Below are 19,715 nucleotides of genomic sequence, written 5' to 3'. Positions count from 1 at the left end.
GCAGCGGCAGCTGTGGAGGGACAGGCTCTGCCACCAGCACAGCCTGCCTGGGACGCCACCCTGGTAATTCAGAACGACATGTTCTGGTGATGGGAGATGGAGAAACAGCGAAAGGGAAAAGCCCCAGCCCATGCCACAGAGGGGCTGTGCCAGTGAGGGCTGTGTGGAGGGCACGCTGCTGCCCAAGGAAGGCTGCAAGAGGGGGTTTTCCAAAGGGGGCACCACAGACAGCAGGGTCTGTACCCTAAAACATCCTAAAACCTGCCAGGCAGCCCAGGAGCAGCAGGACAGGACAGGAGAGGCCCTGCCACCAAGCACAGGGTGCCCAGCAGAGATGCCAGCCTGGCACCAAGAGGGCTCCCAGGGAGGGGCCTGTCAGCAACGCCTCCTTCAGCACCTCAGTCCTGCAGTGCCTGTCCCACAGCGTGCCCAGACTGCCAGGGAGGAGCAGGAGCTGCCACTGCCAGCCCTTCCCAGCCCCTCCATCCCCCTGGCAGAGGCTGCTGTGGTTGTGTGCCCTGTGCCAGGGCTCTCTGCCGTGCCAAACAGCCACACAGACCACGCCAAACGGGGTGGGGGGAAATAAAAATTCCTCAGGGTTTTCTGTGAACCAGCAAACAGAAGCTCAGCACCTCTGCCCAGAGCCAGGGACGAGCTACGACCAACAGGCAGGTCCAGGCAGCCCTGCCAGCCCCAGCCACTGCAATCAGCCCTCCCTGAAAATTAGCAACTCCGGGCTCTTTCTCCATCTGTTAGCCAGAAAAAACAGCCTTAATTTCTTGCTTTGTGAGGCTTTATCAAGTCTCAACCATTTTAGCCTGAAAACAGGAAGCTGTTTGGGAAGCAGAGTGCCTTCATCTCGGCACCGTACCCAGCACGGCCAGGCCTCCAGCTCGGGGAATGAGCAGATTGCAAACAGCACCAGGCAGCAGGATGCACCCCCAAAACGCTGAGAGCTGAACCAAAGCCCTGGACATCCCAGAGAACGATGGGCACCTTGGAAGGGAAAAAGAACAGGGCACTCACCAATGGCGAGCTGTGCCCACCCCGGGCTGTGCCCCCAGGACACAACAGAGCAGCCAGAGCTGCCCTGCCCCAGCTCCAGGCATCTCTGGAGGCAGCGAGCGAGTGCCAAAGCTTCACCAAAAGCAGCCGAAAATAGCTGGGATTGTTAATGTCACGCTCACTGGAGTGAGAAGCTGAGAAATCCCTGCTCCCCCCATCCCTCCGCCTGCACACACGAGCGCTGCCAACGCCTTGCCAGGCTGCTCCCCCCGCTCCGGGCACTGCCCGTGCCCCCCGTGCCCCCCACCGCCGCTCTTTGCTCCAGGTGTGCCCTGACGCCCTCGGGGGTGAGCGCTGAGCAGCTCCTGGCACGAGCACCTGCAGGGAGCAGGGAACGGCTGGAGAACGACACTGGGCACTTCCACAGGGCTAAGGGCACCGGGCGCTCACACGCACCGCACACAAACCCCAGGGGCCCCCCGAGGGGCCTTGGCCACGCGCCCGCCCCTCCCGGCGCATGAGCCCCGCACGTACCTGCACAGGGAGCCCGTCCTGCAGCGAAATTCCCGGAGAACGGCAGGGATTCAAGAGACGAACAGCCCAGGGAAAGCGGCCTCGCCTGCCCAACTCTGCCCCACAACTGACCCAGAACCTTCTCTTTTGCCTCCTTTATCCAGACTCCGCCTCACCCAACTTTTCCTACAAATTCCCTTCACCTGGAGGCTGCGCTGACCGTTAGCGCCAGGTTATTGTTCGCAGCTGTCCCTAATTAAGGGCCATAACGAATCCTTAGCACAAACTCAACGGGGCCCCTGGCACATCGCGCGTCGCCCCCTTGACCGGGCCGCTTTAGCCACGAACCCTCTCGGGCTCCGCCGCCGCGGAACCGGATCCCGGAGCGCAGCGGGGACCGCCCGGTGCCAGCCCGGCCTCCCCCGCTCGGCCGGGAGCCGCCGGCCTTCCCCGGGATGCGCTCGGGCAGCGCCTCCCGCTGCGGCTGCCTCCGGTGGGCATGGGCATCCCTCCCCGGGGCCGCCCCGCTCCCTCCCCGCCGCCGCCCCCGGGCACTCACGCGCTCAGACGGCCCCGCCGCGGCGGCGCAGGGCGGCCGCGGGTCCCCGCCCGCCGAGCGGCATCTCCCGAGCAGCGGCGACCGGGGCGGCCCGGCGGGGCTCGGGCTCTCGGCGCTGGCTCGGGCTCTCGGCGCTGCGCTCCCGGGGCCGCCTCGCACGCGGCTGCGCCCGCGCCACCGGAGCCACCGAGCGCGCGCGCCCGCCCCCGGCCCCGCCCCGCGGCTGCCGCCCCCCGCCCGGGGTCCCCTCCCTCCATCCCTCCATGCCTCCATCCCTCCATCCATCCCTCCCTCTGCGGGGAGACCCGAGCGGGATGGGGGGCTCGGGACCCTCTGCCCGCTCCGCACACGCTCCCGCCGCTGCGCCAGGAAAGGAGCCGCGTTTTGTCGGTTTCTCCCCCAAAATCGAGCCTCCAGCAGCGGCCCCGGCACGGAGCGGGCTGCCCGGGGCTTCCTCCCCATCCTCCCCATCCTCAGCAGCACCGGCGCTGCGGCCCCGCGGGTGGCGAGGAACAAAGAGCCCCGGACAAGCCGGACCAGGCACAGCGATTCCATGGCTGTGCATCCACCGGGGCACGGGGCGGGATGCCCGGGCACCGAGAGGGATGCCCGGGCACCGAGAGGGATGTCCGGGCTCGCGTCAGCCCCCGGCAGGACGGGAGCGGGGAAGGGGCTTTCCGATCCTCACTGCAAACACTGCGAAACGCGAGGCGGTGCCGGCAGCCCGCAGGATGCGGCTCTGGAGCATCCCCCAGACTCACTAAAGCTCCGTGCGTGTCTCAGCCCCTTACCCTTCCTTCCCTTTCGATCACATGCAGGGATGTCCGGGCAGCGATCCGGGCATTCCCAGCGCAGCTGGAAGCTTCCCGTGGCGTTATGCAAGAGCAGAGCTCCGGCATTCGCGGCTCTCTCGCTCTCGGCCGCTCATCTCCTCCCCTGGGGAGCGGCGCAGGCCTGCGCTATCGGCCCGAGCAGAGCCCGGCTGTCAGCGGGGCTGCTCTGCCCCTTCCTGGGCTCGCTTCCATCCCGGATTGAGCCGGGAGCCGCTCTGGCAGCCAAAGCCCGCATCCCCCCGGCCGTGGGGATGTCACGGGCTGTGACAGTGACCTGCTCCTGCTGGCGCTCCTGGAAGGAGCTCAGCACTTTTTCCCGGCTCAAACGATTTATTTGTGGCTCCCAATAGTTAAGGCTGCGGTGAAGCTCCCCAAGCTCTATTTCCTGAGAAATATCTGGAATATCTACAGCCTGCTTGAGCGGGAAGTTACCCCCTATGAGTTTAGCACAGGGTCATCTCTGGCACTTTCTCAGGTTCCTGCAGAGCCCCCCAAACCAGACACTGCTCCCCTCCCCTCCCGAGGCTCTGAACCCCCTCTGGAGAAAACCACCAGGGTTATGAGGAGCCACCAGGCGAGTGAGGACCGTGAACAGCCGGGCTGCGCCTCACCCATGGCCACATCTATTTTGTATGATCCGCGGGTATTTTTAGCCCTCGGGCCGCGGCAGCCCTTGTTCTCCCGACAAAGGCAGCCAGGCCCGCTCTCGGCTCTGCCCCGCTGTGCCGCTTCCTCACGCTTCGCTGAGGCTGAGGATGCTTTAGGCAGCACATTTGGAGAACGAGGAGCTGCGAATGCGGGAGAGCTCAGCTCTGCAAAGCCCTCCCCGGAGCCGGGTCCGGCTGGCTGCCATCCCGCCCATCCCATCCATCCCATCCATCCCACCCATCCGTTCCTGGAAGCGCACACCGGTTCCCGCTCGGGAGGCGCAGCGGGAGCGGCGCGGGGCGGGCCCGGGTGCCGGCATTGCTGAACAGCCCACCGGAACGGAACGGGCACCGGCACCGGGAACCGGGAACCGGGAACGCCGCCGAGGAACCCTCCGGGGAGCCGGCCCGGGATCTCCAGGAGGGCAAGCGGAGGAGTCTCCTCCCGGCCGTGGGAGAGGAGGAGGAGGAGGAGGAGCAGGCGGGGGATCATGGCTGAGGATGCACGGAGCGGCAGCGGAGGGAAGAGCAGCCGCTGGAAACGGCACAAGGCAACAAACCCTGCAAGGCTGTGTGGGAACCGCGGGAACAAGTACTACTCTGGGAAAAAAAATGGTTTTCCTTTTTCCTTAGCCGATTTCACAGCCTATTTGCCATCAGGGCCTTCATTTGGAGGCAGCCAGAGCTGTTTAAATTACGGCTGCTGGGATTTGTTTTACCTTTAAGGAAGACGAGGTTTTCCTCAGAGCTGTGGCTGGAGTACAGAGATGACAAAACCCAGTGCGGCTCCATCTGGGTATTTCCCTGGACACAGCTGCTGGAATGCAGAGCCCCGCGGCTCTGGGGATCCCCTCAGGCCCCAGGGCTGAGCTCTGTGCCCCAGGCAGGCAGCCGGCCCTGGAATCTCCTCCACGGGGCCGCAGAGGCCGCTCAGCCCCAGGGAGAGACACGAGACAATGAGGCAACAGCCCCCACATCGCCCCAGGGCCCTCAGGGACCCCCGGCTTTGAGGTGCCCAAAGGATGCCCAGCTCCTCCTCAGGACTCTGCCCAGAAAGGGGGGGTTTGCAGCGGGCACGGCACTGGCACGGCCCTGGCACGGCCCTGGCAGCTCGAGCCTGGACCTGCCAAGGGCTTCACGTGCCAGGGCCCGTCCCAGCAGCGGGCTGGGAGCACGGTGCCAGCTGGAGCTGCCCGAACAGCGGGTACCTGAGCACCCCTGGCCGCAGGGGGAGGCTGGGAGGGCATGGCAAGAGCCGGGGCCGTTTTCTTGGCAAGTGTCAGGTGCCCTGACCCAAAAAACCCAAAGCGGAACGTGCAGTCCCAGCGAGGCACTGGGCAGACACGCTCAGACTGCAAAGCACCGTGGGAGGAGCAGGGAGAGCCATGCTGATGGGCTCTGCAAGAATGCTTTTTTAAACATAATTTCCGATAGATTTTATAGCTAAGTTATGTAACATAATGAGCAAATCTACAATGCAATTGTCACTGCACATTAACAGCGAAATCCTGAGCCTCTATTACACTAACAAACTTATTAAATCAGTGAACATTGCGCTGCATCAGTCAATTATTGAAACAATGCCAAGATCGGGAGAACAATCTGATATCCATTACAGGGAGCGGGAGCAGCGATGTGACCGGGGCTGCCCGCAGCGCTGCGTGCTTTAGAGCATTCCACGGATTTACGGCACCGACGGCCGCCTCACCTGCCGGCATTGCACGGCTGCTTCCCCTCTCCAGGGAGGGACGGAGCTCAGAGCCAGCCCTGCTGGGTCCCTGCTGAGACAGGAGCAGGCGGGGGAAGCACCGCTGCTCCCACTGCTGGGACTGCCCTGCTGGCAAGGGAGGGGGGCTGCGGTACCAGCGGCACTCAGGGACAGAAACCGCCCTGCAAAAGGCAAAGAAAGCCCCTGGAAAAGCGAGGGACACCCGGCAGTGGCTGCTGCCAGCACTCGGACACCACTGCCCCCTCCCAGGCACCGCCCCGGGCCCCACCGCTGCACTGATCCCAAAGCAGCCAAAGCCTCATCCTGGCTGCCCCCCTGAGCCCTTCCCAAAGCCTCATCCTGGCTGCACCCCTGAGCCCCTTCCCAAAGCCTCACCCCTGCCTGTCCCCCCTGAGCCCTTCCCAAAGCCTCATCCCTGCCTGTCCCCCCTGAGCCCCTTCCCAAAGCAGCCAAAGCCTCATCGTGCCTGCCCCCCTGAGCCCCTTCCCAAAGCCTCACCCCTGCCTGTCCCCCCTGAGCCCTTCCCAAAGCCTCATCCTGCCTGTCCCCCCTGAGCCCCTTCCCAAAGCCTCATCCCTGCCTGCCACCCTGAGCCCTTCCCAAAGCAGCCAAAGCCTCACCCCTGCCTGCCCTCCCTGAGCCCTTCCCAAAGCCTCATCCCTGCCTGCCCACCCTGAGCCCTTCCCAAAGCCTCATCCCTGCCTGCCCTCCCTGAGCCCTTCCCAAAGCCTCACCCCTGCCTGTCCCCCCTGAGCCCTTCCCAAAGCCTCACCCCTGCCTGCCCACCCTGAGCCCCTTCCCAAAGCCTCATCCCTGGAGCACCAGGGCAGCAGCCGTGGATGCAGCAAGGCCAGGATTCAGCTCCCACCTCGCTGCCCCTCTCCAGGGAGCTGGCAGCAGGCAGAGCAGGCAGCTCTGTGCCCACATGAGCTCATCCCTGGCTCCAGGGCTGCAGCCACCCACTGCCACGCAGAGTGCCAGGGCAGGGCACTGCTCCAGCCCCAGGATGGGGCGTGAGAGGGCTGGCAGGGGACTGGCCCTGCAGACCCCCAGCTCTCACATCCCCCTGGACCCTGTGAAATCCCATCAATGCCAAAGTGACACCCTCGGGAGATTGTTAAATGTGAAATGCGGTGAGCCTGGGGAAACCTGCGAAGATGTCCATGCAAACACCTCAGCAGAGTGTGCCTTGCACCTCGGTGAAGTGATTTGACACAGCACTAATTATGCAAATTAATCATCAGTAAATTAGATCCTTGGTTATTTATTTATTTTGCATTCTGTGCTGCAGCCCAGCAGGAGCAGCACCCGGAGAGAGGAGCAGCTCTGCTCCGGCTGGGAAGGAATGTTTGGTAACATGTTGCATGATCTGGCCTCCCCACATTCCTCCTCAGATGAAATTTGGAATTGATTTGCTGGTATCACACCGCTCCCAGCCCTCAATATGTCATGGCAGCTAATGAACCGTGCCACAGACACATTTATAACCCACTATTAGCTGCTTCCAGCGCAAAGAGATTTTTATTTTTTTTTCCTTCTTTGCTCTGATGTTCTAAAACTTGTAAAAACAAACCAAACATCACATACACAGAAAAAAACCCCCAATCACCAGCAACAGCAGAATCACCACAGCAAACATGCGTCCTGAAAGTGTGACTCCCATCCTGCCTCCTGGACCCAGCTCTCGGGCCACAGAAAAGGCCCTGGACAATGACCCAAAATCCCCCTGATTTTGCCCGGGTTCCTTCCCAGCCCTGCTCCCTCCAGGCAGAGCAGAGACAAAGGAGCTTCCAGCCCCAGCTCCCTCCCCACAGCAGCAGCTGGAGCTGGGATCTCGCTCCTGAGGGGGAGCAGGAGGCGATGCTGGGGACAGAACTGGACAGGCCCAGGGAGGCAGGGACATTCCCCTTCCTCCCCTCCCTCCCAGCCTCATCCACGCCCCAGGATGGCAGCGACAACTCTGTCGGGGGAGCAAGAGCTAACTCGATTTACCGGGATCACTGAGGAGGAAATCATTTCCTATTCTGCATGGAATTTCATATGTGAGAGCAGGAACGGCCCTGTTCCATCAGAGAGCTGCTCCTCCCAAACATCCAGCTTTACTTTTGGGGGCAGTGGCCTGCCAGGGATGGGCAGGGACGGGGCAGGGACAGCGCTCCCGGAGCCAGGAGAAGCAAACAGAGGATCCTGCCATTGCCATGCACCGTGCATTCCACAGGAGCTGCTGCTCCTCCCAAGGGACCCTCGGCCGGTGGCCTGGCACTGCCACCCGGTGCCACTGAACAGCCAAAATGGGGCTGCTTCTGAGCCCCCCAGTTTGCTCCTCCATGCACAGAGGAGCCTGGATTGGGCACACCAGGATCCAGGAGAGCAGAATTTTAGCACAGGGAACCTTCCCCGTGGCTGAGCATGCCTGGGGTGCTGCTCACCTGGACCAGCACAAGGTGATCGCTGCAGGGGGATGCCAGCACTCGGTGTCCCACAGGGTGTGCACTCCCCAGGGCTGGTGCTGCAGGTCCCTGTCACTGTCCCAGGGACGGGAACACCTCCTTGGCACAAAACCAACATCTCTGGTGGAGCAAGAGCCACCAGGGCTGGGCTCCCCCCGAGGATGTGCCAGCCTTGTGCTGGAGACCCCCAGCCCCTTTGCTTCACTGCTTCCCTCTCCCTGCCCTGGTGACGCCTCTTTCCCCTCACACACACACAGAAGCGATGATAAGTAGCAATAATTTTCCTTCTGTATTTGTGTCACCAAAACTTCCAGCTAATTCCTGTAGCTGCCAGCATGGAGGCACTAATACCTCTGTGAAAGACAAAGCAATTATTTCTAAACATAGCTTGTTCCTTGCATTGTCACCACCCCAGCCACCCAACCCCTGGGCTGCTGTTAGCATCTCCCTCTAACTAGCAGGGAGGGGGAAAGAGAACGTTTTTCCCCAAAACCAATCGCTGCTGCTGGGCAGGTGACAGACACCCCACTGCCTGAGCCAGACACAGGCACGGTCACCGTGCTCCAGTGTCTCCAGCTGGATGGAGACACCGTGTCTGCCGCAGGACCCTCTGCAGACCCAGACCTTGTTGTGCTGCGGGTCTGCTCTCAAGGCATTAAAGCGAGCCATAAAATGACAAGTGAAGTGAAATAGGGGATGTAAGGGAGAATGTAAATGGTGGCACCGGCACAAGCACAGCACCCTCCAGGGGCCTGTCCCCACTGCCCAGCACCCAGGAGGGGACACAGCCAGTGCACGGGGGTCCCTGCCCCTCCCTCAGGTGCCCACCCCATGGAGCCGTGAGGGTTCAGAGCCTTGAGGAGGACACGGTGCCCTCAGCTGGCACAGAGCCCCCAGAGCCGCGAGCAGCCCCTGCCCAGGTGGGCACAGCGGGCACAGGGAGGGGAAGAGCTGCAGAGTGAAGGAGCGGGCACAGCCTCCCCAGCAGGGCTGAGAGGGGCAGTGCCTGGAGGCAGCACCCCTGGGTGACCCACACAGCACCACTGATGCACCTCTAACAGCGCTTTGCAGGGCTCCAGCATGCAGAACCTGCTGGCTCTGGCATGGTTCCCTGCCTCCTTCCCTCCGAGGGATTTATGGGACCAGGCAGAGGCTGAGCAGGGGGAACAGGAACAGGAGCTGCAGCCCTGCACTGGGATTTTGGGCAGAGAATGAGCAGGGGGAGCAGGAGCTGCAGCCCTGCACTGGGATTTTGGGCAGAGAATGAGCAGGGGGAACAGGAACAGGAGCTGCAGCCCTGCACTGGGATTTTGGGCAGAGAATGAGCAGGGGGAGCAGGAGCTGCAGCCCTGCACTGGGATTTTGGGCAGAGGCTGAGCAGGGGGAGCAGGAGCTGCACTCCTGCACTGGGATTTTGGGCAGACACTCAGCAGCTCCCAAACGCTCACACAGCTCCAAGGTGAGGGGCTCCCAGCCCTGGGATCCTGCTCTGGCTGCCTCCCACTCCAACCCAGCGCCATCCTCCCCATCCCACCCTGCCCAGAGCTGCCCAGGCTCCTCCATTCCCAGCTGCCACACCTGGGCAGTGTCAGGGATGCTCCGGAGCCGCCCACCCCAGGAGCTGTCCCAGGTGTGTCACACCTGCAGCTCCCAGGGGAGGGGAGCCTGGAGCAGCCCTGAGCCAAGAACGGGGACAGCTCCCTGGGAACTGCCCTTAGAAATGTTTCCATCACACTTCATAGTCAACCTGCGGTACCACCTCCAGTAATTAACCGCTACATTTTAATTAAACATTGATTAGCAACTAATTAGTCTAATGATTAGTCACCTGAAGGAGACAAAGCAAAATACTGGGGCTGCCAAGATAGGAGCTGGAGAAGGCAAATGATGAAAGATGAGAGGCAGCTGAAATTCCTCCCCTGCCTCCCTCTGGGCCAAACGCTTCCTCACGCCTTGGCCCCTCACAGACGAAGCCTCGAGGTGAATTTTTCTAATTGTGGCAATTCTGTCAGAATCTCAAGTGAGTGGTGGGGAGGAGCCTGAGTTATTTCATCTTTCCCATCTGATCTCAGGTTGTTAATGTGGCTAAAGAGCCTCTCCCAGCCCGAGGAGACTGAGACTGTCACGCTAACAAAGTCAAGGGAGACTTTGGTGCTTTCAGTCCTGCAGTGTCCCGAGGAGATCCCTGGAGAGCACAGAAGCCCCCAGGCCCAGCACTGCATCCCCTGCACCCCTCAGAGCCCAGCACTGCACCCCCTGCACCCCTCAGACCCCAGCACTACATCCCCTGCACCCCTCAGACCCCAGCACTGCATCCCCTGCACCCCTCAGACCCCAGCACTGCATCCCCTGCACCCCTCAGACCCCCAGCACTGCATCCCCTGCACCCCTCAGACCCCAGCACTGCCTCTCCCGGTCACACCCGGGCCGTCGCTGTCGTGCCCTGCCGGCTGGAGGGGCTCCCATCACTGCACGCCCCTCCCCACAGGGCCTGCAGGGCAGTGTCAGAGCCAGCCCAGCGGGGCCGGGCACCCTCCGGCTGCCAGGGCAGGGCAGAGCCCCCGGTGGCAGCGGCAGGACGCGGCACAGCCCTGCAGGGTCCCCCCCTCGAGGGGTCCAGGCTGGGGACCCGCGGCCTCTGCCCGCAGCTGGGCGCACCCCGGTGCCACCCTGGGACCCGCAGGTGCCTGCGAGCGCCCTCCCCACGGAGCAGGACATCAGCTCCTGCCACCCCCACGCAGCCAGCCCGGCACTGCACTCACGGGAGCCGGAGAGCCGGGCCAGGTCCCGAAGAGCAGCAAAGCCGCGTCCCGAGGGCTCCGGTGCCGCTCCCGCCCCGCCCGGGCTCCGCTCGGGGCCGTGCCCGCACCCCGCTCTGCACCGGGGCGGGCTGGACGCGATGTTTGTTATTGCACTGGTCCCTTCTGTGAGATAATCCTATTTCCCTCCATCACTTATGCCTCAGCAAGCCACTCTGGCTGAGGGTTATGAAAGCGCTCCCAGCGCGCTCCCCCGGCGCTCCGCAGCTCCCTCCCTCCGCCGGCTCCGCTCCCCAGCCCCTGCCCTCCCTCCCTCTCCCTTCTCTTCGCCCTCCTGCCAGCCCGAGCCTCGCCGGCTCCCTCATCCCGGCCCTGCCCATTTCCAGCTCCTCTCGGGGTTTTACGGGAAGGTGAAGCGATAACGCCGGGGTTATCGCTGGGGTGCTGAGCCCGGGGAGGCCACGGCCCGGCGGTGCCCATCGGCATCGCTCCCCCTGCTCAGGCACGGGAAAATCCCCCAGGGAGGTCACCCGACGGCAGAGGAGGGCAGGATGGGGCTGGCCAGGCTCACAGGGAATAACGCAGGGCAGGAGCCACGGATCCGCAGCCCGGCCTGGCCGGCAGGACCAGGGCAGGAGCCGCCGAGCCCCGGGGGCCCGAGCGGGGGTGCGAGAAGGGTTAAACCAAACCCTCCGGCCGTGCCTCGCCGGCAGGGCTGCGGGACAGCCACGGCCTCGCACGGCTCCGCACGCTGGGATCGCTACAATCGATGGGGCCGGGCCAGGAGGAGGCAGCTGAGCGGATACTGACACCTTCCTCCCGCTCCTCCTCCTCCTCGTGCTGGGGATGGCCCCGCTGGGGCTCCCCCAGAGCTCCTCTTGGGGCTCCCCTGGCCCTTCCAGCCCCTCGGAGCTCCCCTGACTCCCCCAGAGCTCCTGTTGGGGCTCCCCCAGAGCTCCTGTTGGGGATCGCCCGGCTCCCCCGGTCCCTCGGAGCTGGAGGCAGAGCAGCAGCAGCGGGCAGGGTCTGCCCTGGCACAGGGGCCGGGGCTGGGCTGTCTGCAGGAGCTGCTGCTGCTGCTGGGCACGGCCTCGCTGCGGGCTGGCACACCTGGGCACGGCCAGGAGATGCCCAGAGAGAGCCCCTGCCCTCCTGCCCTGCCCAGGTGAGGAGCTCCAGCAGCTCCGACCCCGCAGCCTCACGCAGCTGCAGGCGCCGGGCTCTGGCAGCAGGAGGGGCAGCGGCTCTGGCTGTGGCTGTTTCATGCCTCTACAAAGCAATCTGCTCCTTGGGCTCCTCTGTTCCTCCCTCTTATGCAACTGCACAAAATGTAGAGGAAAACAATCCCCTGGATGCTAATTTATCCGAGGAGCTCGAGCAGCTCTGCACAAGGCAGCACTTTCAGCAGGAAAAAAACAAAGGGAACAGCCATGGCTGAAAGGCTGCTCCTGAAATCTGCCCTGCCCTCTGGGACCCTGCCCTGCCCAGCTCCCACAGGGCTCCCTGCCCACATTTCTGCTTCCTACATCCATCCTGCAGCCCTGCCTGCATCCATCCCTGCATCCTGCTGCTCCCTGCACCCATCCCTGTGCCCACTGGGCGGGCTCTGCTCACTCCCGGGGCTGGGGGATCCAGGATCAAGGCCCAGAGCTGCCCCACGGTGCCAATGCCCAGGGATGCAGAGCCAGCCCAGACTCTGCCAGCCTGGCACGGGGCTGCAGCTCACCCGGGGGTACCCCGGGGTCCCTGCAGTGCCCCCCACACACACACAGCCCCCAGGGCCAGGCACTGCTGGCACGGGCACCTCTGGCAGTCACAGCTTTCATGGTACAAACCAAGGGGCTCAGAGCAGCCGAGGCAAGGCATTGATTTCTTGCTTTGCTTTAAGTGCAGCTAACGCAATAGGTAATTTATTTAAATTGATAGCACAGAGAGAAAGTTGGTTTTTCTCTCCTCTGAAAGGATTCTGCCCTGTTGGGTGACCCAGGTGAGCTGCAGAGCTGGGCTGAGGGCCCTGACACCTCCCAGTAGCTGCCTGCATCAGCTTGTCATATTTTTCAATTCATTACAGCCATTTTAGCAAACAACCACTATGGATTTTTTGTTACAGCAGCTCTTTCTGTTAGCTGTGTGTGAGCTGGTAGCTGCCTCACCCACTCACAGCAAAGCTTTCCCCCCAGGAAGGGGCCAGGGATCCCCACAGCCCCCCAGGCTGAGCAGGGACAGGGGTGAGGGGCTCCCCCCGTGCAGGCTCCTCCACCACCGCCCAGGCTCGGCATCCCGGCCATCCCAGAGGCGGCAGGAGGCAGCCCCGGGTCCCTCCGGGTTACAGCTGGTGCTGCTCAGGCAGTCCCGGATCCCCCCCGGTGCCAGGGGTACCGATCACAGCTGGTACTGCTCAGGGAGCCCCTCCCAGTGCCACCGGTACCGATCCCAGCTGGTGCTGCTCAGGGAGCCCCTCCCGGTGCCACCGGTACCGATCACAGCTGGTGCTGCTCAGGGAGGCCCTCCCGGTGCCAGGGGTACCGATCCCAGCTGGTGCTGCTCAGGCAGCCCCGGGTCTCTCCTGGTCCAGGGGCACCGATCCCAGCTGGTGCTGCTCAGCCCTCCCGCCCTGCAGGCGCTCCCTCCGCCGCCGCACCGCGCTGATTGCGCGATAGGGAGCATCGCAAATGCAACTTGTTGCCTCTTTCCCAGAGTAATTAATTTCATCTGTATTGAACAAATGACATAATTTGAGGATTTCTGGGTTATGGATTAAGTAAAGACCAGATGAGAGCATCCTCATTGGCTTGGAGATTAATTAACAGTGTGAAGTGAAGCGAGCTCTCTCCTCTGCCGTGGCTGCTGCAGTTCCAATCCGCCTGCCCTGCGCTGGGAGCAGCACTGCCATCCATCGGGGCAGGAGCTCTGGCCAGCGCTGCTCCCCACACCGGGGCACGGGGCAATGCCACGGAGCAAAGCCACCGTTCACGTTTCCTCCTCAAGGCCTCCTGCTCCTGCCCGGCTGAGCAGTCTGTGATCCACCCCCTCCATGCCCAGATCCATCTCCCTCTCCTGGGGCACAGGCTCAGCCAAAGCTCTCCCCACGCACCCCTTCAGCTCCACTGAGGGTTTTCTGTGCGGGGCCAGGCAAACGGGGTTTGGTGCAGCTTTTATTCATGAGCCAGGCGTGTATTTAATGTGCCTTGCAATGCAGGATCTTTGATCCAGAGCAGCTCCTAATTAATTCTTTTTCCCTTCTTCTGCACCATCCCCTCACCGAGTGCTGAGGCCCCAAACAGAAACGCTCCCTTCCAATGACTCTGCATAATGAGATGCATTTGGACTCCAGCAAATTTGTTCAGTTTTATGGAGTATTATATGAAAACGCTGTGAAATTAAGTTCTGTCTTTGCCATCACGCCGTGGCCATCAGGGCGCTTTTATGTGCGGCGCTGAGAGTGAGGGATGGGAAAGGGAGTCCTTGCTGGAGGAACGGGGAGAGCAGGGAGAGGGAGGAGCCGCGCAATGAGGATGACACGGTGCCGGGTTACACCGGCAGATAATGAAGCAAACAAGAAAGAGATGCAGATGAAGAGGGCTGCAAGCAAAGAACCTGGAGCGGCAGCAGGCAGGAGGCTCCGGCAGCAGGGAGGACGGGGAGGACAGGCAGGGGGGATTCCTGCTTCCTGAATGCCCTCTGGGAAGCGCTCCAGGAGCCACACTCACGACAGGAGAAGGCAAACGCCACCATCCTGGGGGACGCAGGAGGCTCCCCAAGGGGAGCTGATGCTCACCCAGCACCTCTGTCTGGCCTTTCTCCTCCTCCCCAGCAGCTCCTTTCCCGAGCCAGCTCCTCCACTGCCGGCTGATCCCTTCCTGTTCTTTCTCTCTCCTCATCTCCTCCACCCCCGGCCTCCCGCCCCCTCCTCTTCTCATCAGCCCCGCTCCCCTGCACCTACCCCAGAGCGAGCTATTTTCTCCCTTGGCAACTTTATAACCCGTCTCCTTGCCTGACAGCAATTAAGTAGCTGCTTCACTTCCAATCCCATGGCCCATAAACACTGGGAAAAGAAAACGTTACACAGAAGCAAACAATCAGATCCGCACACACGTGTGCAGGCAGACGGGGACAGACGGGGGACACAGGGACAAGCTGGGGGCACGGCTGGGGCCCTGTGCACGCTCTGGAGACCTCACAGCGGCTGCAGCCCCCTAAAAGCTCAGCAGAGGGGAGAGATTCCATAATGCAGGGGAAGGAGAGAGGCACCATCCATCCCTAGGGCTGCCTTTCACACTGCTCCCCCTCTCAGCTCCGGCACTCACAGAGAGATAAAACGGCCAAAAAATGCATTAAAAAAAAAAAGAAAAAAAAAAAAGAGGCAGCTCACCCCTCACTGTGATGGATGGGATTTTTTGGTGCCTTACAGCCCTTGAGCCTCTGGGGACCAGCACTGATAAATCACAGCTTTCAGTTTGCTGTGAACATCTTCACTGCCCCAGCCTGGCCGGCCGCTGACACGGCCCTGGCACGGCCCCGGGTGGGGGCAGCAGGGCCGCCTCCCGAGCGCCGCTCCCATCCCGACGCTGCCGTACGGAGCCCTGGGCTCCCAGATTCCCGGACAAGCGCCGGGCCGGGCTGGAATGCGCTCCCGAGGAACCCCGGGATGCCCGGGGCCCGCAGGCACCGCCCGGGCTCGGCCGCACAGAGGCGAACCCAGGCCGGATGAAGCGAGCTCTGCCCCGGAGCTGAAGCGCAAACTGAGCAAGCAGCAAGAGAGCACAAAATCCTGGCGATCACTGAAAAGCTCTGGACGTGGCCGTGAATCCAGAGCTGCAACAGCATCTCCAAGCGATTAAGAGAAAAATCAAGACGTGGACAGAAGTAGATTGGCCACAGGTGAAAAATGGCTCAATTATTTCTAGTGCCAGAACCAGCGCAGGACGCTTCCCTCTGCTCCTGATCCACAACCTCCCAGTAATTAGCAGAGCCCGCAGAGAGAAAAACGCTCCGAGCTCCAGGGAGAGACCCACGGTGCCCCACACCCATCCCAGCGTGCCGTGTGAGCTGGGACAGCACCAGCACCACCCCAGCACGGCTCCAGGGGCTGGGGGAGCGGGATGGGCCGGCCCGGGCAGCTGGGACAGGCGGGCTGTGCCCTGGGGCAGAGCATCAGGCTCATGGTGATGAGGAGTGTCCTGCTCCTGCCCACACCCGCCAGCCTGATGGCCCTGCAGGGTAACAGCCGGCAGGAGCAGAGGACTTGAGGAAGAGACAGGGAGCCTTGAGGCTGGAATCAAGAATTCCTCAGCCTGGAGAGGCACTGAGCAGGATGGGGGAGCAGGGCTGACCTGTGAGAGCAGAGCTCTGAGCAGAGTCCAGCCCAGTGGAGCTCTCTGTGGGGCTGGGGGGAGGACAGAGATAATCACAGGCATTTGCTCCCCAGCCTCTCCACTCTGCTCTTTGCAGGGATCCTTTAAAACCACCAGTGCATAAAACAACAACAAAAAAAGTTCCCAGGAAGCCCCGTGCCCTCCCCGCCAAAGTTCGGAACACGCTGTCATCAAGAAAAATGATGCTGGCAAGAGAGAAACCCGCTGGGGTTGCTGGCAATTTCCCAGGCTCCAGCCCCGATGAGTGTTTATCAATAATTTCAGGATCCGGCTGTCGCAGGCGCTGACGGGAGCGCGGGCAGGGAGAGCGAGTGTCAGCACAGCCACGGGCGGCAGCGCCGGCCGGGGAAATCAATTAACGGCTCCGCAGGAGCGGGATCTGCCCGCATTACAGGGCCAGGGCTGCTCGCCGGGCTGCAACACGGAACGCTGAATCCCTGCCCGGTGACACAGAGCTGGGACCGGGGCGAGAGGGCTCCGGGCCAGCCCAGCCCCAGGCACAGCCGGGGATGCTCAGAGCCGGGTCCCGACCCGGGGCGAGCGGGCTCCGGGCCAGCCCAGCCCCAGGCACAGCCGGGGATGCTCAGAGCCGGGTCTCGACCCGGGGCGAGCGGATTCCATGGCCAGCCCAGCCCCAGGCACAGCTGGGGTGAGCAGATTCCATGGCCAGCCCGGCCCCAGGCACAGCCGGGGATGCTCAGAGCCGGGGGGCGAGCGCATTCCATGGCCAGCACAGCCCCAGGCACAACCAGGGATGCTCAGAGCCAGGGTGAGCGGATTCCATGGCCAGCCCGGCCCCAGGCACAGCCGGGGATGCTCAGAGCCAGGTCCCACAGGATGGGGAATGACAGACAGCAGCTCTATAAATGCTCAGCTACCTCAGCCTGGCTGCAGGTCAGAGCTCCCGGGCTCCATCCCTGCCTCCCCAGCAGCCTCAGCACCCTCACAGGGAAGTTTTGGCCAATTCCTAACCCAAACCTGCTCCCTTCCAGCTCCAAGCCTGTTGTCTGATAGATCAAGAGTTCTATTATCATTATAGTGCAAGGATTCCATGTCACCAGAGTTTCATACCTTCTCTGTGTTCCTCACAGGCAGCTCCTCCAGGCACTGACTCTTCCTGGCCCTTGCAGTCACCACCTGACTCCAGTTCCCACCAATTCACTCTTTTATAACACGGTTCTTATTTGCTACAGGTGTGGCCTGTTAGCATCAGGCCTGCTCCTAATCTTTGGTAATTGGTTCAGCTGCAGCTCTCTAGGGGATAAGATTACATTCTATACCATCTTCATTTACCCATCCTGTATCCCCCTAGACAAACCACTCCCCTTGTCAGAAGAAAACAGAAGAAAAGCCCAAGCGCACCACAAACCTTTGCCCAGGACAGCAGAGACTTGCTGAGCCTCTCCAGATGGATGGCTCCAGGGGGCTCCTGCCATTCCATATCCCCTTCTTTAGGGCCTGCCCACGAGAGGACGTGTCCCCAGCACCCCGTGTCCCAGGCTGGCCTCCCCAGCACCGGCCAATTCCCTGCTGGAGGCAATTCTGTTTCCAGCATTTGCCCAGCATCCTGTGGGGACCAGGCTGGGAATGCTCATTCCTGCACTCTCTGTGCCAAGCCTCAGCTGCCCCTCCTGAAATGAGCATTCTTTAATTAATATTAATTCTCTGCATTGTGTCAGACCTTCTCCTTATTTCTGCTCCTTCCTGGAGCACCTTCCCTGCCTGTCCCAGGCCCAGAGTGAGGTGATTCTGCAGGCAGAGCTGCTGGGGGTTCCTGAGTCCTGGTGTGGCCCTAATGGATTGGTGACACTGTTACATTCATGGGTATTTCAGGAGGAAGGAAAGGGCTACTGGTGTTCATACGTTCTTGCTGTATTATTTAAGAGAAGCCATTTGAGAGCACAGGAGAAGCAGTGTCTGCTCCCAAAAGGAGGGAAAATAATGGAGGGGAATATTTGCAAAAAGCTCCGTTAAGTAAATATTTTATGCCAAATAATGTTATGGCTTTTGAATGATGCATGCAGGAGAGTTGAAAGGAGGTGAGGCACGGAGCAAGGAGCACATGGTGAGTGTGGAGGTGTCGGGGAGGGAAGAACACAGTGCCTGCCTTGGGCAGGGCCTCTCGCCCTGGCAGGGCTGTGCCACCCGCAGGAACTGCACGGGAGCAGGGCCCAGGGAGCACAGAATGGGCAGGGAGCAGGGCCCAGGGAGCACAGAACGGGCAGGGAGCAGGCAGAGGCACTGCCCCGGCCCTGGAGGAAGAGGCAGGCAGGGAGAGCAGGAGGAAGGGCGGCCGGGGCAGGAGAGCAGGGCCAGCACGGAGCAGGGGCTCTCTGGGCTGAGGGATTCTCCTCCCGGCAGGAGCAGGGCGAGCAGCTGGCACGAGGGAAGCACAGAGAGGAGTAAAATACCACGCAGTGTAATAAGAAATGCAGTTAATCAATGGGCTCTGCAGCTGGGATCAATGGGAGGCAGACACAGCCATTAGCTGGGGAAGCTGAGCAGAGCCGGGGCAGCGGTCGATGCCGGGATAACCAAGTGCAGAGCAGGGGTCCCAGGGGAGAGCAGAGCCAGGCTGCAGCCACAAGGCTGACCCTGCTCTGCTCCACAGGGCCCAGACCCCAGCGAGGAGCAGGAGGAGGAGCCCTGGGATCACCGCGAGCATTCAGCAGCAGCGACCGGGAATGGGACCCGGCCCCTCACATCAGCCAGGGCCGGTGCCTGGCTGCGGAGAGCGAGACAGAGTCTTCCTCCCTGCTCTCTTCCTTTTGTGCCTCTCCTCACCTTGAGTGCTGGCCAGATCACTCCCCAGGGAGCCCAGCATGGGAGGAGGAGCTCACCCTCCCGAGAAGGAAGGGCTGCACCAGCCCAGGTAAGCAGAGCTGCTGCTGCTGCTGCTGCTGCTGAGTCAGGGCTGGCCCAGGCCTGAGCCCCAGAGCCCCCCCGGCTGGAGCCACCCGGCTGAGTCCCCGCACGGGGCTGCCTCAAGAGGGAGTCTTGATTTTCAGCCCATGAGCAAATTTAGTGCTAGGGACGGCAGACAGCAAGTGGGCACCACCTCTGGGGTTCTCACAACGCTGCCAGTGACTCAGCCTTGGAGACGAGACCCTCTCCGGGCTCCATCACATCCCGCTCCTCCAGCCAGCCCCACCCCAGTGCTGAACACCAGGGCTCCGATCCATGCCGAGCCCTGCTGCTCCCTTCCCACACCGCCGCAGCTCGGTGGCCTCAATCACAGCCCGATCACCCCGAGCCAGCAGGGAGGAGCAGCGTGAGCAGGAGGGCAGGGCAGGCACAGGGGCAGAGCTGGCCCAGAGCGCTCCAGCCCGGGCCGTGCTCGAGGAGGGCAAGGAAGGAAGGAAGCAAGGAAAGCAGCTGAGCACCGGGATCCCTGCCGGGGATCCCTCCTCCCAGTGGGGTGTAACATCTCCCCTGATCCCAGAGGTGTTCCCGGCCCTCCTGCTGCTCCGGGCACAGGCTCCATCCCGGTTCCATCCCCGCTCCATCCTCGTTCCATCCCCGCTCCATCCCGGTTCCATCCCCTCTCCATCCCCGCTCCATCCCCTCTCCATCCCCTCTCCATTTCCTCTCCATCCCGATTCCATCCCCTCTCCATCCCCTCTCCATCCCGGTTCCATCCTGGTTCCATCCCGGTTCCATCCCGGTTCCATCCCCGCTCCATCCCCGTTCCACCCCCTCTCCATCCCGGTTCCATCCCCGCTCCATCCCGGTTCCATCCCCGTTCCATCCCCGTTCCATCCCGGTTCCATCCCGGTTCCATCCCGGTCCCGCCGCTCCCGGGACTCTCCGGCCTCTCCCGCCCCCGCCGCGGCCGCGCAGCGCCC

The 19,715-nt window shown here is 62.3% G+C and overlaps 1 protein-coding gene across 16 annotated transcripts in view; it reads right to left on the bottom strand.

The window, feature by feature from the left end:
• The window catches only part of RBFOX3 (RNA binding fox-1 homolog 3), a 141,538-nt gene that overhangs the window by 106,583 nt on the left and 15,240 nt on the right, over positions 1-19,715 (bottom strand). For 5 of the 16 annotated variants that reach the window (XM_077188489.1, XM_077188486.1, XM_077188488.1 and 2 more), the window contains exon 1: positions 2,078-2,261. The exons of 3 other annotated variants lie outside the window; for them this stretch is intronic. The gene's annotated coding sequence lies outside the window, so the exon portion shown is untranslated. Of the gene's footprint in view, positions 1-1,539; positions 2,020-2,077; positions 2,264-2,868; positions 2,991-10,498; positions 10,704-19,715 lie in introns of those variants that run through there. 8 more of the 16 variants (XM_077188475.1, XM_077188482.1, XM_077188492.1 and 5 more) reach the window with 7 other exon arrangements.

This window comes from Agelaius phoeniceus, chromosome 19, assembly GCF_051311805.1.
Source record: "Agelaius phoeniceus isolate bAgePho1 chromosome 19, bAgePho1.hap1, whole genome shotgun sequence".
Classification (NCBI taxonomy): Eukaryota; Metazoa; Chordata; class Aves; order Passeriformes; family Icteridae; genus Agelaius; species Agelaius phoeniceus.
This window is presented reverse-complemented; position numbering and strand designations above follow the sequence as displayed.